Below are 27361 nucleotides of genomic sequence, written 5' to 3'. Positions count from 1 at the left end.
ATCAGTGATCTCTTTATTAATAGATACATCATCTCATGCCACGTTCATAACGAACGAAGCTCATTTCACGGCTCCGGTCTACAAACCACTGTGTTTACATACTATTTGTGGCCATGAAAAATAGTTTTATTCACGTCAATCGTTTGTTTATTATCGTAGCAACACAGTTTCCATGCAGCGGTGAAAGGCATCGCATCTTCCTCTTCCGTGTTTCTAAGGCGTGTCGGGAGTTTGAAATTCAATCGTCTTTGGGTCCTCCCGTAAGGATAGCGGTATAAGGGGGTAGGGTGGTATCTATGTCCAATGCTGTACCGTTACCTCTGTGATAAATTCAGAGGCACGATTCGTGCTGCAAAGAAACTATCATACAAGGTTCTCCGCTGATATCTTGCCCCTGACTCATTTAATAGTGGTCTCTCGATTACCTAAGTTGTGATCGTCTGCTGAGTCCGCCGAGATATTCTGGAACATCCATTTCAGCAGACGTACTTCAGATCCGATTTGGGAACCATCAGGAAACAGTGGTGAGTTACTTTTCCGTTTTGTTATTTTGCCAAGTGTTGCATATATATAGGAAATATGTTTTGTGGTGCAAAAATGAACCGGAAGTGGTGATGTGCAGTAAGACCAGGTTCCTGACAGGAATGCATTTCTGGTATCTGGTGTTTTCTGACACCTATAAAAATATTCAGGCTTCATTCAGAGATAAAAGTGCAAAATGTCCACCCACATCAACACGACCCTACAGTGACTCCGCTGCTCTAACGAGTACATTCCATTGATAACATCCTGATGCCAATCGGACGTTTTTTAGGGTAGGTTGGGGTTGGGGGTTGATGATGATTTGTATGGAGAAGCATGTACAATGTGACTGACCCCCCTAATATTTATGCACAAAGTATGTGCCCCCCCCCGTATGTCTTGTACAAAATCAATGACCCTCCCCATTCCAATATTTTGTAAGCAGTCTTTTCATATTTTTATGTACAAAATTGATGACCCCCTACTACATGTGTACAAAATTGATGCCCCCTACCACCCCACAACAAAATGGGTTGCCCCTTAAAATCATCATCAACCCCCCACCCCAGCCATAAGTTATGAACGGTCCCTTATCTCAGGTGCTGAATCCAACCTACACTAACACTAGCCCCTGAATATATAAACTTTGGGAGAAAGAAACAATTCCTTTTGAACTGAAAAGGAGACCCAGTGAGATGGGAGATTCAGAACCTGAACCTAGAAAATCTAGACTTGATTCATTTAGAGTTTTGGCATTGAAGACGGCTTAGCAAAATGGAAAATAATGTGGCTCAGCGACTGTGAGACAGATTGGAGTTTTATATGTGTGTGAAAATTGTTCGTCTCTGACAGATTTAGAGATATGCTTTGTCGTAATATTAGGGTAATGATTTGTTCTTCAGCAACCCATGCTTGTCGTACGAGACGACTAACGGGATCGTGTGATCAGGCTTGTTGGTCCAACCTTCCACCTACCATGATAGTGTAGAGAGATGACATTCACATTCTAAGCTTCAATATGTTTGGGGGGAGTGGCAACGTGTATTTACAGCGATGCATATGTTGTGGAATATTGTTCGTATTCTGTCAGCTGCCACATAATGCATATTCATAATTATCATCAGTCAGCTATTCTGAGTAAGTGTTCGCGATAAAGTAGCGTTGTTTGTTTGGGGTTTTTTGGGGGGGTGTCGTTTAAGCCGCACTCAGCAATATTCCAGCTATATGGCGTCGGTCTGTAAATAATCAAATCTGGATCAGACAACCCAGGAATCAATCTATCAATCATGAGCATCGATCTACTCCACGCAATTGGGATACGATGACATGTGTCAACCAAGTCAGCGAGCCTGACCACCGGATCCCGTTAGTCGTCTCGTACGACAAGCATGGGTCGCTGAAGACCAATTCTAACCCGGATGTTCAAGGGTCTAATTAAGCGATGGTGTAGCATAGTGGGAAAAGTGTTCCTCGACACACAGACACTGGTTCGATTCACATCATAATGGTGTTGTGCGAAGAGAGTTGTTTGTTACCATGGATCGGGTGGTCACTGACCTCGTTGACACAATTCTAACCCGGGTGTTGATCACTGGGTTGTATGGTCAAGACTCTTGTATTTACAGAGCGCCATCATATAAACAGGTATTTTAGCATCTTTTTAGGTGACATCAAGTAACAGTCAAATATAACCATGCGTTTGTATACAGAGTTTGGCAAGCATGTTATAACAAATGACATTGTAGGGAAATGGGTCGGTTGTACGTTAGTATTAATCAAACAATTGGTGACAATCAGACCAAAATCCAACAAATTTGGTAAAATTACAAGAAGAGATGGCATCTGTTTTCTCGATATTGTAAACTTTACTTATTTTATTTCTGATCGTATCGAAACTTGGTGTACAAGTATATATTCGTATTTTAAAAAGAGTAAATTTGACAACTGTTATCAGGAGATTAAGGACATCGTTCCTTTTATCAGAGATTCTAAGATGCAAGCATCCTCGTACTTTAACTATAATAGTTCAGGGCGAAAGTGTGTTTTATTACACTATACATGGTGGTAGAGCGAACTGTATTTCTTAAATCCAAATATGATTTTCTTCTTATCGATATTCAATGTGATATCTGTTTTTGTTCTTATCCAATTGGACAATTGATTCCATATGTTTCTAGATTATAAATATTGATCATGATGAATACAGTGCACATACACAGTCGCCACGCCTTTATGCGGAAAGGCGGTTGCGCATTTTATCAGCAGCACCAGTTGAAGTTACCAACGCTTTTAAATTTATGGCCGATTGCAACCAAGCAGCTCGCGTGCCTGGACATACAATCCTAGTAACCGAAGACCATTAAACTCCGACGAAAACCATAAAACGGCTCCACTATGAGGCTTTTGACACATGTCAAGATTTAGGTGATATGCAGGCCAGGGTCTAGTTTACTAATGAAAATCCCGTTGTTGCAGCAGCAGCGGCATCTGTATCGTGTTGCATAGGTCACTGGTGTGTCGTAGCTTATGGAACCCAGGGAATACTTGGAAAAAACATAAAATAACCACATTCCTGTTTTAATATTCTTTGAAGTTAGGTTATGTGTATGCCTAACACGGAGTGAAGTTTGTAGTGCATTATCAACTGACGAGCATAAGAAATCACACTTGAAAATTCGAATTGACCAAAACATTGCAGGGGCGATGGGGTAGCTTAGTGGATAAAGCTTTCTCTTGTCACGCCGAAGACGCGGGTTCGATTCCCTACATGGGTACAATATGTGAAGCCCATTTCTGGTGTCCCCCGACGTGATATTGCTGGAATATTGCTAAAAGGCGTAAATCTAAAACTCATTCACTCACTCAAAATATTGCAAACGTTGTGGAATCGTCATTTAAGGTTCAAAACACAACCTGTATCAAATACATCACCATCTAATGACTATTTCTTGTTTGTTTTAGACACCATCAAACATGGGTAGACATTTTCTATTTCCGGCAGTGCATATGGAAGTTGAAAACGTTAAGCTGTGTTAGAATATGATTTACCTGTTTTGGAAAGTTCCGAAATACTGGGCTTTCATATATTAATACTGAATGTTGAACTGTCGAATTCCCACTATGGTGAAACCGCATTGCATGGATCCGAACCCGTATACATGGATACGGTTATGGTATGGCTAAGGGAGGCAACTCTACATAGTTTCCGGATGCGATTTCTGTTACAGTGAGTAACTGAGTTAGTGAGTGACATCTACCGAAGTGAGACTGGACATTTATAGTGAGTTATCTCCCCTCCTTCGGTAAGATGAGTGGTTATTTCTGTTACAGTACAGCGAGTGAGACAATAATGAGGTGAGGTTAGGTGAAATTGGGTTTAACGTCGTGCTTGAGAATATTTCGCTCACATGACGACGTGCATGCGTGTGTATGTGTATGTGCGGCTGCTTGTACTATCCCAGACTTAAGCTGGTTTTATAGTGCTAGCCCACTGAGATACCATACCGCAGTGATGCTTGAATAGGTAATACCCCCTCCGGGCGGTAATACCCCACTCAGACACATTATACTGACTCCGAGCCGACCAGTCCTTGTTGTACCCATTAATGCCGAGCGCCAGGCAGGGACCAACAAGTACCATATTTTAACGTCCTTTGGTATGACGCGGTCGGGGATCAAACCCGCGACCTTCCGCTCTCCGGGCGGACGCTCTAACCACTACACCACGGAGGCGGTCGAGACAATAATGACATGGCGTGTGAGCTCAGTGTGGAATAAAAGCAGAAAATGATGCAGCTCTTAGACATTTAACATATTGGTGAAATCTTCCAGCATGGATACGGTGTAGACAACCCAAGAACCATGAACTCTAACAGACGCATCTCTGCATGGCGAATGTCGTCGCCTTAAGTGCGATAGGCCACCCTTATCCACAGTACAACTCATGAGTCACTAGATAAGGGTTTACGCCGCTTTCAGCAATGTTCCAGCATAATAACTGCGGTGAACACCAGAAATTGGCTTCTTACGTTGTACACATCTGGGTTGTCGACATGACGAGCGAACGCTTTAACCATAAGCTAGGCTAACCAGCCACACTGAGTCTCTGAATGTACATACTGTATATTATTTTGATAGAAACAAATAATCCCTTTTAAATTGAAAAGGAGTCCCGGTGAGATGGGAAATTCAGAATTTCGGGAAATCTAGACTTGCTTTCATTTAAGGCTTTAGCATTGCAGAAAGGGCTGGGTGGAAGGGAAACTAATGCGGTTCAGTGACTGTGAGACAGACTACCCCGCCACCGCCAGTACTACTGTCACATCGTCCTTGATCGCTGTGTACCAGCGTTACAACTTGGTTGTTTGGATACATGATACATTCTTATCGAATACTGTCGGAATGCACGTCATCAACACTAGGTTACTGACATCACAACATCCACCACAACACATGGCCGCCACACTTAAAAATCTTTAAAAGCCTTCCTATCATCGTTGGAGTATCTACAGCTGTCTCGTAACCAACTACAGTTATCTCCCTTTTGATAACCTTGACACGATGGTGCCATGATTTGATTGGCTGTCTTCGAGGAAGATTGTGGTAACGTGCTAATTTACCGCGTGACTTGTTTAAGACGTGGTGTATATATTGTACTAGTGCACCGACTGTGATAAAAGAGTTGGTGTTTATAACTCCTGCAGTGATAAATTGATTTATTTATGGCACGTGCAAAGAGAAGTAACGCAAATATTTCAAATGAACTGATGGAATTCGATATAACTTGACTCAAATATATTCTTGAAACAGCCGTTTATCTAAATCCGTAGCTAGATATGAGATGGTTGATGTGCCTTTGTCTCTATTACACATGGTGCCGTTTATCGTACAGGATAACATACAGTTTATCAAGTGTGATGCATGCACCAGTGACTTTCAATGTACCTAAAACCATTTCTGAAAGATTTAGTTGCAATGGAATCATGTTTGTCTGAGACGATGGGGTAGCATATTGGCCAAAGCGTTAGCTCTTCACGCAGAGGCCACGGGTTTGATTCCAAACCTGTATATGGGGCGGTGGGGTAGCCTTGTGGTTAAAGAGTTGGCTCGTCACGCCGAAGACCCGGGTTCGATTCCCCACATGTGGAGTACAATGTGTGAAGCCCATTTCTTGTGTCCCCCGCCGTGATATTGCTGGAATATTGCTAAAAGCGGCGTAAAACCCAACTCACTCACTCACTCCATACCTGTATATGATGTGTGAATCCCATTTCTGGTGTCCCTCTCCTTAAATGTTACTGAATTTTGCTCAACGTGGATTGAAACCCATCCTCGATAATCTGCAGGGTATTCGTTCCGATAAATTTCCACAAGTAACGGCTTATCTGATTGGCTACTGTGAAAAGGCGGACCCAGCAAAGGGAGGTAATGTAATTATCGGACCGAGCTGTAGATGCATACAGGGTACTAGCGGAGATTTGTCGGAACGAGATTATCGAGGATGATTGAAACCACTCACTAACTAACGCCGGAGTCAGAGTGAGTGAGTGAGATTAGTTTTACGCCGCACTCAGCAATATTCCAGCTATATGGCAGCGGTCTGTATATAATCGAGTCTGGACCAGACAATCCAGTCATCAACAGCATGAGCATCGATCTGCGCAATTTGGAACCGAGGACATGTGTCAACCAAGTCAGCGAGCCTGACCACCCGATCCCGTTAGTCGCCTCTTACGACAAGCATGGGTTACTGAAGATCAATATTCTAACCCGGACCTTGACGGGCCCCGAAGTCAGATCACGACGACCTGGAGATGAATAATCGAGTCTGGACCAGACAAACCAGTAACTGTTGTAATGAATCATGTCCAAGGTAGTCGGGTGCGATAACAGGTCAGCGATCTAGCAGAGTTATCGAACCTGACAACCTGACCATTTCTTCTTTTGTAACAATCGTCACGAAATGGGCTTCACATGTTGTAGGCCTACAATTGGAGTAATCGTTATATATTTTGTAAGTAAATAGTTTTAAATAAGATAAGTCATTTCTAGGAATAAGATGTTGGTATCCACCAGTATAGGATCACATTCTATAGCGACGGAATTTTCTCTTTTACAAAATCACAACATTTGTTAAACATCTAAAATTGCTAGAACCAGACCCGTGATCCATACAGGTAGACGGCAAGCACAGAAAAAGAAAAAAATAATAACGTAAAAACATTCTCTAATTTCAAGTTGAAGCAACCTTATACAACAGTTCTGACGTCAAGAGAATATACTCACTGCGCCCCAACACAACGCAGTGACGTCATACTTAGGGGGCCCGGAGTTTTGTTGATTATTCTTAACAGATGTTTCCTGATTGGTAATTAAGACCCTTTAAATATCTACATAGTGGGATACAGGATGCTATTTATTTCCAAATCGCTGAAAACATTTCGTTCCTAACTCGGGGCGTGACAAATAAACCGCTCAGTCTGGTTACTGCGTATAGCGCAAGCGCAGCCTACCAAGGAAACCAGGCCTTCAGTTCGCGGACCTCTGTGCGCTGTGGCCTAATGTTGTCAGCTCCTGCTAGGATCCTAATATGTGCCCTCGAGTTTGGCAATAAAATATCCAATATTTATATTTGTGTGCTTCTGGTGCCACGCCAAGTCAATATCAGTGGAAGATTCTATCATTATTGAAGGGAGACAGTCTCATACTACTTTAAAGCAGCATCGCAAAACATGCATATATTCTTATCCAAGCATAATAAGTCTATTGTAGTGTCTACAAGCCTTTTTGATATTCTTAATTTGCAGCCAGTGAGACAGACATACAATTTATTCAGGACTTAAAGGCCCAATGGTCCATCGTCTAGCTTCAAGTCATAGCAGATGATATATTATCACGTGTTTAATAGGATTTCTGTCATATATAACGCCAGATGTTTCACACACAAACATGCACACACACACACACACGCGTGTGTATTACTCGCAAAACACTAAAGAACACGATCACGCATGATGCACAAGGCACAGTATACGTTAATGTTTTTTTGTTTGAACGGGGCGGTGGGGTAGCCCAGTGGTTAAAGCGTTCGCTCGTCACGCCGAAGACCCGGGTTCGATTCCCCACATAGGTACAATGTGTGAAGCCCATTTCTGGTGTTCGCCGCCGTGATATTGCTGGAATATTGCTAAAAGTGGCGTAAAACTAAACTCACTCACACTATTTTTCAACAATTTGTTTACTTGATGTAACTGAAAGTCTAGAATATTTGGCAAGTCAAATATGCAGTGTCTGAAAATGTCATACAGACCCTGACATTTCATATATTATTAATGACAGTTTTCCTGAATCTAAAAGTCTAGATAATAATAATATAATAATAATAATACAGTAGATTTGTTATGCGCCAAAACTCCAAACTTACTGTCTGCATGGTCTGAAAATTAAAAACACTGCAGTCTTTTTCACTGGTATATCAATCCTTTAGAACTTTTGGAAGAGATGATTATATTTCATTGTCAATGATTATTTAATAACTGTTTCGTTCCACAGAGTTAATAACTGTTTTCCAGAGGCGGGATTAAAAGTTACGTTACAGAAGGTTCATATTTCTCAATCAATTCTGTCAGATAGGCAGGAGCTGTTTGATTGACACATTTATATTAAAGTTACGTTACATATACCACGCACGTTATTGTCCTGTAAGAGTTTTATTAGACTAACGCTTAGTCTCTGAATTTATATAATTTTGATAGTAACAAATAATCCCATTTAATCTGAAAAGAAGATGGGAGATTCCTGAGCCTGATGAAATCTAGACTTGCTTCATTTAGGGCTTCAGCATTGTAGGGAGGGCTAGGCAGTAGGGAAAATAATGTGGTTCGGTGACTGTGAGACAGATTAGAGTTCTATATCTGTGTGAAAACTGTTCGGCTCTTTAACAGATTTAGAAATATACTTTGTCGTAATATTAGGGTAATGATTTGTTCTTCAGCAACCCATGCTTGTAAAGAGTCGACTAACGTGATCGTGTGATCACAGTGAATGAAATAAGACCTGTCCGACAACCCGTAACCTGGTAACTTTTGGTCTGGGCTGGCAACTTTTGGAAGCTTTTTTGTTTAATTTTGCCATTTAAATAGACAAATTATCATATTCGGGCTGGCTATTTTTCAAACATATTTCATACACTGGTGATCAGGCTCGCTGGCCGGTAGACGTGTCATCGTATACCACTGCTCATGATGTAAATCACTGGATTGTCTGGTTCAGACTTCATTATTGTCAGACCGCCGTCATATAGCTGGAACATTGCTGACTGCGGCGTAAAACAATAGCAAACAAGGAAATCACGCGTTTCATTTTTCTCAGTTCAAGTTCTATTCTCTGATTTACATGTTTTATACACAGAGGTTGGTTAAACACTGAAGCGTCTTTTAAAAATCATTATAGCGCCACCCAGCTACCTTTCATCACTAATAGCTGCATTTCGTAACCTGTGTTTTCGGCGTATCCTCGAACGACACGAGTCGGCCATGGATTTCCTGTATGACTTACGCCAAGTCACGTATATGTCAGTAGATGGGTGCCCTGTCTGTGGGAAGGTCCCATGTGCTGGGAGCGCCATGGAATAAATGCAGTTATCGCACTGCCCTACTGATGTCGTTTTTTTAAATGTGAACTTTAAATGCATTTGGAGTGGAAATTATTGGAGCTATTAAATAAATGATTTAAACTGTTAAAAAAGGATAAGATGTGAGACTTGTTTTTCCTTGATCAATACACAAAATGTGGAGATGTTATTTTCATCATCTGAGTAGATCATCCACTATTTACAAGTGATTCAAGTGCATTTAGGCATATGTCTTCAAGATCTATACACTGCGTTTGGGCGTTAGACAAACATCTAGTGTTTGAAATGAATATATTTGACAGAAATACGTACTTACATTACCTTGGTAAAATGTAACACAATGGGGCCCAGAGACTTTCTTCATTTTCAGAAACTGTAGAAATCTAGACATGCCCCATGTCGTACACTTGCATGGCTGTATTAGATATATTTGTATCAGGATCTGGATGACGGACTATGTAGGCGTGGTTACTCTAAAGTACAAGGAAACACACCCTCCACAACAAAAATACATAACCTGTAAAATATTCAGGTACACGTTGCAACGTACAAATACATAGCCTACGTATGGTACATTATTTACATGCAATAATATATATGTCAGATAACACCACACCGCGTCCTCTTAAATAGATGATATATTTATATAAATAGTAGAATAACTTATTGTGGGCGCTCTGAAATAGCTCAACCCTGTGCTAATGTTATAAGATTAATCGAAACGTGAAAGCAGTATGTAATTTATTCAAAGATTTCGTTTCCTATAAATACATAACATGGGCGGATCCAGGAATTTTTAGGGGGGGGGGGGGGATGGGAATCCCCCCTCTGGATCCGCCAATGTATAAATAATATATATACTTGTTGGTCAATGACACAAAACGAGCTGTGGTGTGTACTCAATAACTAAATTAATTATGATATGTGATAAATGTCAATTTATCAACCGAAAAATAACTAATTTAATAGGGGGCGTGATAAATGTGATTAATAACGCAATTTTACTGAGAAAACAAAACAATGTCTCGATGTAGATTTTTTATTGAAAAAAGTTGTAATCTGTCAGCCGTTGACAGCGGCCTTGGGGTTATACCAGCTGATCTCCCGGCAGAGCTTTCGTGCGCGAGCGGCCATGGCCTGTCCATCCCCTGTTGTTAAACTCACTGTGGTGTATAAACAATGGCCGAAACTCACCTGTCGTTTTCGCACTAACACAAAAATGTCAACAATCAAACACATACCAGGAATGTAAATAACGCACAACGACATTACTGTCGCTCCGCGTCGCACCTGTCTTCCTTCCTCCCCTTGGTGCGATATGAGACAGTCCTCCAGCTGTTACGCCGTGGCGTGTGTCAACCTGTCACCCCCATTATCACAATGAGATCGCCCAAGATGACCGGGTGATATCTTAGCAGACGTTATGTGTGGAGATTAGACAGGATTTCGTGTACCTTTTGTAATAATTCTTCTTTCGTTGGATGTGTTTCGTGAATTGGATAAAGCTACACAGCAATTTTCGTCAGACAATCGTGAGCGACACTGGAGCGGGTGGATACTGAATGACGACATGAACAAAACCTCGGGTGGTCGCGCGCCAGTTTGATTGACTTGATCATGCCACAACAAACACGTGCATCGTGGGCGTGGCACTCAAAGACAACAACACAACAACATTTCTGTTAGCACATCAAATTATAATAATGGCATTGAAAGAATACCGCATCAACCTAGTCAAAGGTAAGCATATGTAATTGAGACCTGTATTGACGTCTGATCGGCCCGTTCGCCTCATCTTATTCTTAGTCGGAAGATTCTAGACGTATCATGATATACTCTGTGGTTTCGACATTTACAGAAAAAGAACCGTGGATCTGAGGCAAATACCACACGCCACGGTTTAATGCCAGTGGTAATGTACCATTCGCATGACAGTCCACCATTTGTATCGTGTGTTATCCGAGCCGGGAAATACAAAGCTTTTATCTCGGTGTTCTTTGCAAAACAGACCAAACAGTGCCCCAGACTTTGTCATTTCGCGGTTGTCAAGGTGAAACGAACAGCTTACAATAAACCCGATATATGAGCAGTATCAGCTGGTGTATATAAGATTTATACACCATAATGTTCAGGCAGTAATTATAATATATAATTTACATAGGGGTTATTGATTATCAGTCAATATCGTTGGTGATGAATGTAGAAATGAAGTGAAATATTTTGCTGTCAATTTTACATCATATCATTACACAGAATACTCATCAACGTTTGGAACATTTGTGACATATTTCATCAAAACCTACCTGAATGATGATTTTGTAAAACGTCCATCACCCAGAGCCATTTGCATCTATTGACTAGATATTTTCCAATGTTAAGTCATTTCTTTGAATATTATTAATACCTGTGTTCTCAATCAAGTAGTGATTTAGACTTTAAGACCTTGACTTCATATGTAAATATACAAAGCGCCAAAGGTTTATGCAAAGTTGTATGACAAGGGTTCCTTGTGTATGTCAGTCTTGGTAAAATTTTGTTCGTTGATCTTGAATGTAATATTCATTAAAGCGAGTAAATTATATGTAAATATTACAGGGCGAAAAGAAATGTTACAGGTATAGCAAGCCAGTCGCTGGCTGCATAGAAGTGCTCCAGTGTACTGAATTTCTAATACAGCTGTATGCTTTTCAACGAGTTTGACACCTAGTGCTTCTAAAGGACAGTAGCACAGTTGCCTGTTTCAGAGCACTTGCTGTGTACAATATATACCTTGTATCAAGTAACTAGGTACATACAACACTACAATCTGTCCTTGTCACGCCTTGCAACAACTATGCTAAATCTAGTGACGGTTTGATCTGGTTCCTTATCCTAATATATTGTGAAAAAGGGCCATGTTTCTAAAGTGTTACCTTTTTGTGTGGAGGTGTTTTGACTGCTTTGAACTGCTTATTCAGAGGTAGACAGTGTTTCTCATATCCAACTAGTCTGCAACTCTTTCCGGGCTTGTGGTTATGCAAACAAGATTTTAGGGGAAAAAATAATCGGTCTAAATTATTACTAGTCTCAGACGATTGGAGTAGTTGATGTGCCTATCCAGATATTTGCTGTTTGATCTCAGTTGACCCAAACTATTTGTCACTATTTGATAATGAAACCTATATCAACATGATCAAAGGTCTGTTATGAATTATTGTCATTATGTTACCATGACTACGATAAAAACTAAATTGCTATGAGCTGTTATTAATTCAGATGTTTGAGTCTGATCTTCATTCATGCATGATGTTATTTACAAGGTTATATGCATGAAAACAAAGAATTATTGTCTTCTATCCATTTACTTGTCAATGTGTTGTGTAGCCATGGTAACAGTATTGTTAGGACATGTTAAAAAGAGATATGTTTCGCATCATCTAGTTTGTTCTAAGTCGCTGCATTCCCGTAAGCTAAAAAAATCTGTTTGATATGCATGTTCAAGGAGAGGGATTTATTTAGGATTCCCAGAGCCATTGGAGGACAAATTGGCTGGAAAATGTGTCATTTTGTTCAAAATTGGGGTATTTATTTACATTGTTCACAATATCCCTGCCAGGGCACTTAATTTGAAATTTAGTTAAATCCCTGTGATATTTTATGAAACACAAAACCAAGAATACATTTACTAGTGGGGACATGTTGTAGGAGAGAGATTTATCTAGCCATTGGACAGCAAATTGGCAGGAAAATGTGTCATTTTGTTCAAAATTGGGATACTTTTTACGTTTTTCTTACTTGATTTGAAGTTTAGTTAAATCCCTGTGATATATTTTAAAACACTAAACCAGTAATAAATTTAATAATGGAGACACAGGTGGCCTTGTCATCTGACACACTGCAATTTGCTGTGCAGAGTTCAGTCCCTTGGTGATGTGTGAACCTGTGACCATGTGTTCAAATCCCAGTTCCCCCTGACCATGTTTGTAAGTCGATCAGCACCATAATCATGCTTGAGGGTTTCACCAAGATGGTGAATGTCTAACACCTGCATCATTTCTCAATGTCCTCCCACCACATCAAGATGAAATGGGGTGGCCTCGTGGTTAAAGCGTTCACTTGTCACGCCGAAGACCCAGGTTTGATTCCCCATATGGGTACAATGTGTGAAGCCCATTTCTCATTTCCCTATCGTGATGTTACTGTAATATTGCTAAAACAGCGGCATAAAACTAAACTCACTCTCTTGAGATGAAATTCCATGAATTAACTAGAATAATGTTACTGTTAAACCTAGCTTACACACTAAAAAGCAATATGTTACTCCACAGGTGTATCAATTAAAAGAAACTAACATGAAACAGGACATTTATTAAATGTGCCCTATCCCAATACTATGTTTCGCAAATGTTGCCATGTAAAACCTATGATATATCAGCAGTCATAGGTTACATACTTCTGCCTTGAGCTATTCATGGCTGTCTGGCAGCTGTCATGTTCGATGTACTCTACAACATGTAGCTTGTTCTGTCCACTGTCAGACTTCCTGTTCTTCCTGAACCAATGGAGTCCTCCTGTAAACATTCCAGGTTAGTAATGGTCCTCATCAACCCATGCTTGTTGTAAGTCATGACTAATGGCATCATGTGGTCAGTAGTGTTGGGAATTGGTTGAAATCTCACAATTGATGATTGCTTCATTACCAACGAACAATCATCGACAAAAGTTGGTTAGCGTCATTTTTCAGATTTTCATATCCAGGTTGTTATTGCAGATATGTATAACATGATGCAACTTGCTACTTTAAAGTGATGACTAATACATCTTGAACATAAATTTCCCGGAGTCTTCAAGAAATATTCAGTCATGGCTTTTCAGTTAGTGAAGTAAGTTTTCTAAGAATTAAACACGTTTTCAGGCCCTGACAACTTCAACGATATGTTCCATTGTCAAGTATTTCAAAACTAAAACAGTAGTTCCAAAATCGTTTATGTTCGATTATGAGAAAATGTGATCGATTGCTTGGTCGTTTGGTCACTGCGACCAATCTTCAATTATTTAAATTAATCGGAACACCACTAGTAGTCAGGCTCGTTGACTTGGTTGATGCACCGTATAGTATCAAGTTGTGTAGATAGATGCTCATGATGTTAATCACTGGATTAACTGGTCCAGAGACACTGGTTACAGAACTGTGTCATTAAGCATGTTGCTATTCACAATGTGTGTAAACCAGTAGTGTCAAGAACACATTTTAGAATAAATTATCTCATATGCCAAATTTAGCCGATGAGTTAAGAGACATGACATTAGCTCTTTTCAATAATTCATGATAGGCAATCATAAAATCAAGTGACTGTTTTCAGAACCAAGAGATTCAACTTAAAGTTTCAGTTGATATACAATTTCTGTACAGTTAAGGGATAGACGTTAGCACCCATTCAGTTAGCTTTGGTCAGTCTTGTTTAGGATGAAGGTGCCCTAAAGGCTGGTATAATTTTAAATATTTTTTCACGATGTTGCTATATATTTTCACTTTTCAAGACTAGTACACTTTCTTTGGCAATTTGGGACGGTGGGGTAGGCTAGTGGTTAAAGCATTTGCTTGTCACACCAAAGGCCCGGGTTCGGTTCCCCACATATGTACAATGTGTGAAGCCCATTTCTGGTGTCCCCCTGCTGTGATGTTACTTGAATATTGCTACAAGCAGAGTAACCCCCATGCTGACTCATTCACTCACTCACTCACTCACTCTTTGGCAATTTCTGTCTCCGGCAATAGTGCACAATGTATTAATAGTTCAAAGTGGCCTGTATTCAAATTTTTGGGGGGATTCTGTGTCATTGAGGTCTTCTGTGTGTGTTTTAATCGTGGGACTCCCTAAATATGTAACTTATGACAGTAGGGTTCTGATAATTTCAACCCCTGATTTTCATTCTTAGTTTCTAACCCTGCACAGAAGACAGATTGTTGACGTTGTAAGTGCATGTAACCTAGATACAAGGAAGCAAGAGCGTTAATAAAATATTAAGATGAATGAAAGCTCAGTTCATTCACAAGCCTTGGTCCTTGTGTAATGTGCCCATGGTGTTAGCTGATTGATACAACCAGTAGGATCTGGTGTGTGTGATACGAGGCTGATGATATGTGATACGCAGCTGCGTGATACGATATAGGCAAAGACTTGTACTTATGATTACAAAGAAAATATTTCCAGCCTTTAATAACCACATTCACCATAATAAGCGCCCATCACATACTTGAATTGTTACAGTTAAAAAATGTCTGAAGCCCATTTGTGGTATTGCTGGAATATTGTTAAAAGCGACATAGAACTAAACTCACTTGCTCACAGTTCAAAAGTCAATGGGGCTAACGTATGTAAAACGTATAATGTGCACAAGAAAATATGGACTGTCATGTTAATGTTCAATCTTAATAGGGGGCACTTCTAAAGGGGTGGTGAGGTAGCCTAGCGGTTAAGGCGTTCGCTTATCATACTCAAGGCTCAGGTTCTATTTCCAACATGGGTGCAACACCAGTTCATATAATGAATGAATCATTCCAGGCTCTAAAGAATTATGAAAACATACAGCTCATATGACGACATACATGCCTGTGTATGTGTAGGTGCGGTTGTTTGTACTAGCCCAGACTGAAGCTGGTTTTATAGTGCTAGCCCACTGAGATACCATGCCGCAGTGAAGCATGAATACCCCATTCAGACACATTATACTGACTCCAAGCCAACCAGTCCTTGTTGTACCCATTAATGCTGAACGCCAGGCAGGGACCAACAAGTTCCATATTTTAAAGGTCTTTTGGTATGACGCGGTCGGGGATCAAACCCGCAACATTCGGCTCTCCGGGTGGACGCTCTAACCTCTATACCACGGAGGCGGTCGAGTCTGGCTCAGACAATCCAGGGATCAACAGCATGAGCATCGATCTGCGCAGTAGGGAACCAATGACATATGTCAACCAAGTCAGCGAGCCTGACCACCCGATCCCATTAATCGCCTCTTACGACAAGCATGTGCTACTGAAGATCAATTCTGACCCGGATCTTCACGAGTCACAGTTGATCCAGGACAAGTGTACAAGTGATCTTGTGTATGAAAATTTCTCAAATTTCAGAATTCTTCCTGTAACGGCATCACTAATTGTATGGTATAATTGAGCTGAAATGAGACAGGTAACATAATAACGCAGACATCGATCAGGAGATATTCTCAATAAACATTACAAAGATCACATAATTAAATTCTGTATTTCGATGCAAACTTGATTCACAGAACAATGACAAAAAAACCATATAAAATCAATAATGCTTCCTGACAGAGGAAGGTATAGTTTATATGTTGATAAAATGACAATCCATGGACCTGTGGCAAACCATTGTTGTCATGTGGAGACATCTGTTGCCATGCATTTGACAACCATGACGTTACCAAATGTGTTGCCGCCATGCTCTGGAGAGGGATCAGAACCAATCAATTGGCTTAGCTGTCAGAATTGATGAGTTATATTACCTCGTTGCTCTTGCCAGTGTCACATTTTTGCATCATGGCATTTCATGGTTATCAGCTTTAACATGGCTAATATGTGCCAAAGAACTGCTTCCCTTTACTGGATACAGAAAAAGATCAATAATCGTCATTATCGGTGTCAAGAAATATTTATGATTATCAATGTGAAAATTGTGTCATCGATAATATCACATGTAAAATATTGTGATGAAGTAAAGGTGAACAGACTTGTTTATGTTGCATGGAAAGACAGAAAGCTACTGCCTTGTTTAAATATTAAATTATCACAAAGTAATCCATGCATTAATGTGTCACTAACACCAGTGATATGAAATATACTCTTTTCTTTAGTATTTATATATATGTATGCTAGAAGTTACTTCTCTGATATTTATCAATAATTGATCAATATTTAATTAACAATTATTGATCTGTATGATATACTAGTATATCTATAGCCAGCCTGAATCAGTAGTACATGATGGAGAGATTATACCTGGTGGTTTCTATGGTCGATTCAAGGGGAGTTTCTGTAAGATTTTGTCGAGGCTGAACATGTGAATGTATGCTAAGAATTGCTATTCCATCAACAATCCCCATGCAGGTATATTTCCCTCGATGTACAAGGATATTACTGATGTGCTGATGCCATTGTATGTAGTCAGAAACCATAAGCACATTATTAATGGAAAATACATGAAAAACTGTCGGTCTGTTTGTTGCTTAAAGCCATACTCCTATGTATTCTAGCTGTCTGACGGTGTGTACTGAGTCTGAACCAGGTAAACCAGTGGTTGACATTATAAGCATTCATCTACCATAGACCGCCTCCGTGGTGTAGTGGTTAGAGCATCCGCCCGGAGAGCGGAAGGTCGTGGGTTCAATCCCCGACCGCGTCATAGCAAAAGACGTTAAAATATGGTACTTGTTGGTCCCTGCCTGGCGTTCGGCATTAATGGGTACAACAAGGACTGGTCGGCTCGGAGTCAGTATAATGTGTCTGAGTGGGGTATTCATGCTTCACTGCGGCATGGTATCTCAGTGGGCTAGCACTATAAAACCAGCTTAAGTCTGAGCTAGTACAAGCAGCCACACATACACATACACATGCATGCACGTCGTCATATGAGCGAAATATTCTCAAGCATGACGTAAAACCCAATTTCACCTCACCTCACCTCATCTACCATACTTGAATCAACCAAGTCGGTGTGCTTCACCACCAGTTGCCTCTTGCAACAAGTATTGGTTCCTGAAGATCAATTCCAACCCAGATCTTTACACGTCTAAGGAGAACCTGTCAATGTGGATGTATCTGAGTATTTTCTCAGACTTAAACTGTGGTATGGTTGATATATAATTTATACCTATATGCCAGTGTTCACGAATAGCGTCTGACCCTCTGACAAATCCGGCAGATTCGCCAACGGTCAGACAGAAGTCTACAACCCGCGGCCCCAGTGTCTGACTGTATATTTCACAATGACTTTGACTGAAGTTGTTTTATGTGACATGTGACACTTGTTTGCTGTTTATAAATCTTATGTTTGTTAATAATTTCAATGCCAATTATAAGAAATATTAAATCTGAAATGTGTGTTTAATTTTATTCCATGGGTCCTGTGCATTTTCAATGGGTCAGACAGACATCTGAAACTTACAGGACCCAATGTCCTGTGACTTTGAAACACCATTCGTGAACACTGATATGCAGGCAAGAGATGCTCCAGTTTTATTTGTTAGTGCTCTGTTCAGAATGGCTAGTGAATTCCTGGGTCATAATTGACAGCAACAATAGCATGACATCATCATAGCAGCTTAAATTGAAAGAATTAAAGTTACAAGTTAACAAATCACACTTTGAACTTTGTATTAACAACCAAAATAGAAATGTCAGTTACATTTGATAGGCAATCTAAAATTATCATTTGGATGACTCAAACAGCCCAACAGTTATTTATTCCCCAAGGACTTGCATAGAGAACACTTTTGTCCATTCACACTTTGTATGTGTAACGAAAGCAGTAAACCCCCACAAATATGATATGTGATATAGCATTTATACATGTGCGATATGTGATACGTCATCAGTGATATGGTATAAAACATGTTGCTGCTTATGCTATATGCTTATATATCACTCTGGGTCATTTATTCAATGCCATACTCAGCAATAATGACATCAGTCTGCAAATACTTGAGTCTAGGCAAGTGGTTGATATTATGAGCATATATGCAGCAGTATGGTCATTATATATCATGGTACGATAACACTCCGTGGCTTGATCTACTAGTCTGAAACCAGAATCTAACATGATTAAATTTGGTCACTATGATAGCATGAAACTCTACCAAAAATTATCCCAAGAGAAAATTTCAGAAAGTAACAGCCTATGGCTTGATCCACCAGCCTGAAGTCAGAATCTAACAAGATTAAGTTCTGTCATGGAAACGGCTATTAACTTGAAATATAAGAACATGAAAATGTCCGAAAAATTATCCTTAGTGAGAAAATTTGAGGCTGTTACTAGTGTTAGACTTAAAAAATTGGGCACTGACTGCCATAATACATAACTATCAGAGTGACACATTGTAGCTACATACGATAGGCTATATCATGGATAACTGTCCAGGATTCTGTGCAGGACATTGTTAAACACATTAAGTCTGCTGTCACAGGTTCATACTGTTATTGTCTTTCCAAAGAATAGAAGGAAGAAACAACAAGTCTGACCTACCTTTCATGCATAAATTTGGTTGACCTAAGATGCCTTGTTTTATGTTTTTGGTGTGTGTTTTAATCATTATGTAGTGATTATTTAAACGTGTTTGTCAAGAAAAATGAGAAAAGGAAAAATTCTGTCACATGCTGGATAAATGATGCCTTCCTCTTGACCCAAAGCAATCGGTTATCCAATCTGTGTCCTCCGAGCAAGTCGAAATGTCTACTTTTTATAATTTACTTCTGTGTTTTTCTGTGTAAGAGTACTGGTGCAAAAACAAACCTGTCATGTTTGTCTCCTTTCAAGAAATAAGTATGATGAAAAATGTAAAGAAAAGTCCTTGGGCCAAGATTAACTCACTACTCATTAATCCCTGTTACACAGCTACGGATAACAAGACCGTACACTGGAATGCGAAAACCGTGTAGCGTTCGGTCGCTGAGCTGTGATGCACTAAATACCTCTACACGGTGTAAATATTTCTTGAAAAAAATGTCTTGTTTTCATTACCTGTGATGAATGTAAGGTCGTTACCCCTAGGTGGCTGTAGATTACAAACTGCTTGTATGTAAACACCCTAGTAGAAGTGGTAATCACTGCTGGATGCAGATTGGAAAGACGGATTTAGCTATTTGCCCTATTTTGTTCAGTTATTTGTTAGTAGAGCATGGTGTGTTTGATTATATGAATTTACTTTAGTTATGTTCAGGAAAACAGCATGTTTTTTGTTTGTGTTATCTCATTCCAAATGTCTATTCATGATTTGTAATGTATCTAGAACTGCTCAGAGGATTTGCCCGAAACTCTGCAGAAATACCAAAATTTGGAACTGTAAATTTCCCTATATATGTATATATAGAGAATCTCACCCAAGTGTCTACTGATATCAATTATATCAACACGAGTTTTTAAAGTTACAAATATCCGAGGCTTGCCGAGGATATTTTTACCTTTATCAACGAGTGTTGATATAATTGATATCAGTAGACACGAGGGTGAGATTGTATTTATCATCAAAAATCATTCTTCATTAGTTTTCAATGAAAAATGTACATCTCTCAACACTGTACTACCATTAGACTTGCAGTGCAGCGATGTCATAGCATTGTGACGTCATCAAGTTGATGACATCATAGCATTGTCAGGGCATTGTACAAATCTACTGTCAAAACGATATCTCCTAGGAGATATCATATGATCTTACACAAGCGATATCTCCTGTTGAACACAGTTTTGGATGATAAATTATAAAAATCACTGCTTTGAAAATGTTATGGAATAGTATGGCTTTGAAGAAGTGACTTGTATTATAATAACCAATTTAAGCAAAGGAATGATTTTTACTCTAAGTGAACTTTGAAACCTGGATTAATTCCTTATGATCTATAAAACATTTCATTATAATAATTATTTTTTTTTTCGATTAGATACCACAAGATATCGGAGCATGAGTAGGTTGAGATCAGTCCCCAAATATGAACCAAAATGTCATGGTATCATTAATTAGCATTTTACTTCACAGGGGCGAGTGAGTGAGTGAGTTTAGGTTTACGCCACTTTTAGCAATATTCCAGCAATATCACGGCGGGGGACACCAGAAACGGGCTTCACACATTGTACCCATATGGGAATCGAACCCAGGTCTTCAGCGTGACAAGTGAATGCTTTAACCACTAGGCTACCCCCCTCCTTCTAAACCACAGGAACCACAGAGAAAAATAAATTGGAAAACGTCAACAGCCAGACATCTAACCTCTACCTGAATGACAATGAAAATTGAAACCTGTGCCATGACAAAGTTGTCATATAGACAAAGCTATTTTTCAAGCGTTTGTTTGGCATGGTATGTCAATATTTTCAAAATGATATGAAAACAGACCATTAGTTCATTGACCTTTGATATCTGGCGTATCACAGCATGTCAAAGGTCATTGGTAGTGATGCCTTCTCCAACAACAGTACTGCCATATTGAGTGCTCGGCCACAATAAACACCCCTGACAGATCAGTCTGTAATCTTTATAAGTACCCCACACAAAGATAAAAACTTGCGTGACTGTTCATGTTTTCTTGGTACATTATGCCTGTTTTGAGGAAACCAGTGTAGAACGGGTACAGTTGCCTGGTAACTGTGATCAACAAAATACAATAAACTATGCTTAATACTAGTCTGTCTCACAGTCCCTGAACCAAATTATTTTCCCTACAGCCTAGCCCTCCCTGCAATACTAAAAGGTCTAAATGAAGCAAGTCTAGATTTATACAGGTCTGAATCTCTGGTCTCCCTGGGGTTCCTTTTCAATTTAAATGGGTTTATTTGTTACAATCAAAATTATATATATTCAGAGAGTAAGCATTAGTCTATGCTTATAACGAACTGACAGATGTAACAAACTGTGTTTTTATCACAGTCACTGCCTGTACGTTTTAGTTAAAATGCATATTACGAACTAAAATTAGTTGTCCCTTTGAGTTTGTAGTAGTAGTTTACTGTAGCGCTTGATCTGTTCAATTAAACCTTCAAACGATCTTCATGGTCGAGTGAATAAAGAGTTTGCCTGGAATGCAGAAGATTCACCATATCACATCGAAAGATGTTCCTCCTTGTTACCGACCCGTGAAGGACCGGGTTAGAATTGGTCTTCAGAAACCCTTGCTTGTCGTAAGAGGCGACTAACGGGGTCGGGTGGTCAGGCTTGCTGACTTTGTAGACACATGTCATCGTATCCCAATTGCGCAGATCAGTGCTCATGCTGTTGATCACTGGATTGTTTGGTCCAGACTCGATTATTTAAAGATCACTGCCATGTAGCTGGAATATTGCTGAGTGCGGCGTAAAACTAAACTCACTCACTCACTCGTTTTAAGCACTAGGCTACCCCATTGCCCCTGGACTAAGCAGCCATACACACACATCACTATTAATTAATAGAATATATTAAAATCATAATGAGTACTTTCTATAACCAGACAGTGTAATGACATGATTAATTTTCATTTGTTCATGATTTCATTTGTTGACATGGTACTTTATTTGAATTTTTAAAAGAGATAAAAATTCATTATGGCATGCATAATTCGCATCCTTTCACAAAGCTGAGCTGTGTTTTGGGTTGTTGTTGTTTTTTTAAAAAACAACCAAAAAACAATGAGTGCTGTACTCTGTAATAGTCTTGAGTCAATGTTGAACTCATATCTCAACTCCTAAAGCATTCACTTACCTTATAATTCACCTGTATACAAGTGCCTGACAATGAAACGGCTATTTATCAGTCTCATATCAGGGATATATTTAGACCTCAGCGACCTCCAAGGCCGATATGTGGCCCCATGTCTGCAGATGTCAGTAAAAATTCCCAAAATAAAATTAAACATTTCCCTTTTCATGCTGTTGTATTTGTAAATAATGTTATGGTTTTGTATCTAATTTTGTTGCTGTGTAGAGGTGTCTTATATAACCTGGTGACAGGGCTGATATAGAGGAAGAAGCTTTAACGCTTTGTTGAACATTGAATGCAATGTATTCATTATAAAAATTCCTTTGAATTCTGGAAAACAAGAACTTTAATATTGGTGAATTGAATGTAGTGTTAAAATTCAATGTATAAATGTCTCTGAAGTTTAGAAAATATGAACTTTAAAAAGTCCCAATTTTGAACAAAACAACAATTTTTTGCCAGTTTGCTTGCCAAGGGCTCTTTATTTGGACTCCCAAGATAAGTACTATCATGTTTCTATGGTAACACTCGCAGGGATATATTATAGCAATCTGTTGATGTTTAAACAAGACAACATCTGAGTAGTAGAGTTGAGTATAGTATCTGTTACAACCTGGGAGAATACATTGAATAAAACAGTCTGTATCATTCCACTCTCACCAGTTTTACAGCTCAAGCTTCAACTTGAGCAAGTTGAGGGCTCTATTGAGACTTGAGGATCCTCACAGAATGATTCTATTTAACCTGTAACAGTCTGTGCCAATACCTTTGAGACAACATGGCTCATAGCATCATTTTTGTAGGAGTTAGTGTTATATGTACTATTGTTGGATGAGCTTATTAAAGTAAGACCAGGGTGGTGGGGTAGCCTAGTGCTTAAAGCGTTTGTTTGTCATGCTGAAGGCATGGGTTCGATTCCCCACATGGGTAGAATGTTTGAAGCCCATTTCTGGTGTCCCCTGTCATGATATTTGCTGGAATATTGCTAAAAGCGGCATAAAACAATACTCACTCACTCACTAAAGTAAGACCAAACAGAATTTTGCTAAACAAGGTCGTCAGCCTAGGCTTAAGGTCAAAGACCACTTAAATGCATAACTATATTTCTGATATTTGTCTTCAGCTATCATCTAGTCACCGTATTATATAAAGAAGGACTTCTTAAATTGCCAAAATAATATATTATGAAAAGGAGATAAAAAATGTCGCTCATCTATGTTTGCAAATATTATGGACTTGCAGAGGCTTTTATTAGACATATAGTAAAATACAATCATAACAAACTCAAAGAAACCACCAATTTTAGATCATTATAACTGTAGCTTGTTATATGCATTTCGATTAAATGTACTGCTAGTGGCTAGAAAACAGAAACAGATTGTTATATCTTTCAGTTCGTTATAAGCATGTTCGTAATGAACAAAATTGACTGTATTTGTTTCCTGGTCTGAATGACAGACTAAAGTAAGTCTAGGCTAAGTGAAATGATAATGAGAAGAAAGGCATTGTGAACTCCCCCCTTCCCTCCCCCTAATAAGCACCGGCTACTGAGTCATCATTCTGACAAAGTTACATGATTAGGGGTTACAGGTCGCAGCGACCTAATGGGACATGGGGGTTCCGTGTGACAGAATATGACACAGATACTGGTCCAGACAGTGCCGCCCTCTCAGTGCCAGGCAGGGCATCATGGAGACTGGAATTACCATGATTGGGGCAGGTTGTGAGGGTACCTAGTAACCGTTGCCAATAAAAATCCAAGCATTCAAACTTAAAATGAAGTCAAGTGACAGTCACAGGACTTAAATATTCTTTAGCTTGAAACTGACATGTTATACTATTAGCAGACAGTAGATACACATGTTATACACTAGCTGCAGATGCATTATTCAGATTCATACACTAGAAACAGTACTGTCATTGGCTTGTAGTTGGAAATGGGACAGTCAGCATTCTTATTGTATATTTTATGGAGGACGTGACTGTACAATTCAGATTCTGGTCGTTCAGTGTTCATAAATCTAACAAATAGCCTACCAGGAAGTACTAAGGAAGAAGATTTCCTGTATTTATTGTCAAAGCGTGATCTGTTGTGAGTGAGTGAGTGAGTATGGTTTCCAGCCACTTTTACTGTTTTAGCAATATTCCAGCAATATCACAGGGAGGGACAGCAGAAATGGGAAATGGGCTTCACACATTTTACAATTTTTTTAAGAAAATGTATTATGGCACCAAATGAGCAAATGTTGAAGGCCTGGACTTGTTAGGTATTTTCTTCCCAAGAATCCATAAAGTAAACCCTTTATTTAATGACCAGTCATTTCATGGTCGTAGCCAATGCAGATGTTGCTAATACATTGATTCAATTCCTATATTTTGGTCAATATGTCATAAATTACATCTATGGCTGTTCCTGAGGAAACAGTGTGTATTGATTGTTGTGGAGGTCTGGCATTGTCCTGTGTTTTGTACGTCATCATCTCCTGCTGTTGTTAAGGAGATTAAGTCTAGACCTATGTCGTCAATAGTATTGTCAGACTCTCATCACTGACATCTTGTGCTCTGTAATTGCTCTGTGAATAGAGTAAGCAAGTGAGTTGGGTTTTACGCTGCTTTTAGCAATATTCCAGCAATATCTGGCGGGGGACAGCAGAAATGGGTTTCACACATTGTACCCACCTGAATAGAATATGTATCCATTGACTGTACTGCACCAGCAGGGGTGGAAATAACCCATTGCCCGACGTCCGAGTTTCGGTGTGTGTTTTTTGTCGGGCAAGAAAATTTGCATATTACACTGTACCGGTGTCCAGTTGACTTTCCAATGTGATTTATGTTGTTTATTTTAAAAAATCAACAAGGAAACGGATGGTATAGTGGAAAAATTATCAGGGCAAGTGATTTTACATGTGCCACTGTTCCGGAGTACACTAGCAATTTTAAAGTTATTTCCACCCCTGACCAGAATGAGTTTTGAAAAATGAATCATTTATGTCCCTAAAAAATTATTAGGAATTAATAACCTTCATTATATTCCATAATTACCATCACATCCTGTTGCTGTGATCAAGGCTCAGGGAGGTCATTATGACCTGCTGTGGTATTTTGTTTGTTTATTGTTTCATGCCACACTCAGCAATATTCCAGCTGTATGACAGCAGTCTGTAAATAATCAAGTCTGGACCAAACAATCCAATGATCAACATCACAAGCATCAGTCCATTTAATAATATTATGAAGCAACTTATCCCATTTATCATCTCTCACGGGGCGGTGGGGTAGCCTAGTGGTTAAGGCGTTCGCTCATCATGCTGAAGACCCTGGTTCGATTCCCCACGTGGGTGCAATGTGTGAAGCCCTGGTGTCTCCTGTCGTGATATTGATGGAATATTGCTAAAAGCGGTGTAAAACCATACTCACTCACACATCTCTCACAACAAGCATGTTTGCTAAAGATTAATCAAACTAAATAGCCCTTTTAGGAGTACTCCCTGACCAAGTCGTCTCTATAATACGATGCGGTAGTTTCATCTCTTGCCACATCTGTAACTTTCATTTAGAAACTAAGGAAGATGTTCTCTTGAATTCTTACCTGTGCCAGTTTGTAGGGGTATGTCATATTATCATGGTATTGGAAATATGCAACTTTTAACTACCCATTGTAATGTGAAACTATTGTTTCTACCAATGCCTCGTAGAGCAGCCTTCTTATTTCTCTTCTTCTGCTGTAGTGCATCCATTGCTTTTTAATTTCCTTCATGTATTTTTTGTTATTTGCATATGTATAAATACAGCTTTTATGTGTCTAATTAGTAATTTGACTATCCTCACTGTCTACGTTCAGATATTTCACAGGGTTTTACATAGCTCTTTGAAACTGGGAGTCCTGGGGACTCAGGGCATATGTATTCTGAGAGTCCATTTCCAAAATTGAGAGTCATCAATTTGCATGAAATCAATGATCATGGATGCTTCCCATTTGATTATGTCATAATATGTGCTACTTTCAATGTCATTAGCATAATGATTGTAAAAAGAATGTTTATATTTTAATATGGGATATCATTACAAACTCAGAAAGTTCTTTCCTAGAAAGAAATTATATTGCGTCCAAAAGAACTCACTGGATTTTAATTTAGAGGTACTTCATCAATTTTCTGCGTCCAATACGCAGGAATCATGCGTCCTGTAAAACCCTGATTTCATATGTACATATTAGTATTTGTTTCAGAAAAATACTAGATAAGAAATTTTGTTTCTTAAGTTTTATCTTAAGTTTTATCACAGAAGAAAGTTATTATCACTGGATGCTGACATTATTGTTGAGTTATTTGACAAAAGAATGTTTGGCTTCTACTTTCAGGGAATAACCTTGTCTTGAAGCAGTTACTGATACTTTTCTTTACTGCAACAATACAGTCTTCACGAATGGTGTTTAAAAGTAACAGGACATTGGGTCCTGTAAGTTTCAGATGTCTGTCTGAAACATTGAAAATTCACAGGACCCATAGAATATAATGAAACACTCATTTCAGATTTAACATTTCATATAATTGGCATTGAAATTATTAACAAACATAAGATTTATGACAGCAAACAAGTGAAACATGTCACATATAACAACTTCAGTGAAAGTCATTGTGAAATATACAGTCAGACACTGGGGCCGGCGGGTTGTAGACTTCTATAGGACTGTTGGCGAATCTGTCGGATTTGTCAGAGGGTCCGATGCTATTCGTGAACACTGCAATATATAGCATG

The 27361-nt window shown here is 39.2% G+C and overlaps 1 protein-coding gene and 1 long non-coding RNA gene across 2 annotated transcripts in view; one reads left to right on the top strand and one right to left on the bottom strand.

Annotated features, from left to right (window-relative positions):
• LOC124280315 (kazrin-like) overlaps positions 1-27361 on the top strand; it is a 149940-nt gene that overhangs the window by 28450 nt on the left and 94129 nt on the right. The gene's annotated exons all lie outside the window — the stretch shown is intronic.
• LOC124280334 lies at positions 7931-27112 on the bottom strand. Its single transcript, XR_006899656.1, has 4 exons — positions 27018-27112; positions 26721-26723; positions 9455-9465; positions 7931-7944 (listed from the first exon to the last, which is right to left on the bottom strand). It is a non-coding gene; the product is annotated as an uncharacterized LOC124280334 (long non-coding RNA).

The sequence above is a fragment of the Haliotis rubra genome, unplaced genomic scaffold (genome assembly GCF_003918875.1).
Source record: "Haliotis rubra isolate DU_JTF1 unplaced genomic scaffold, ASM391887v1 Scf265, whole genome shotgun sequence".
Taxonomy (NCBI): Eukaryota; Metazoa; Mollusca; class Gastropoda; order Lepetellida; family Haliotidae; genus Haliotis; species Haliotis rubra.
This window is presented reverse-complemented; position numbering and strand designations above follow the sequence as displayed.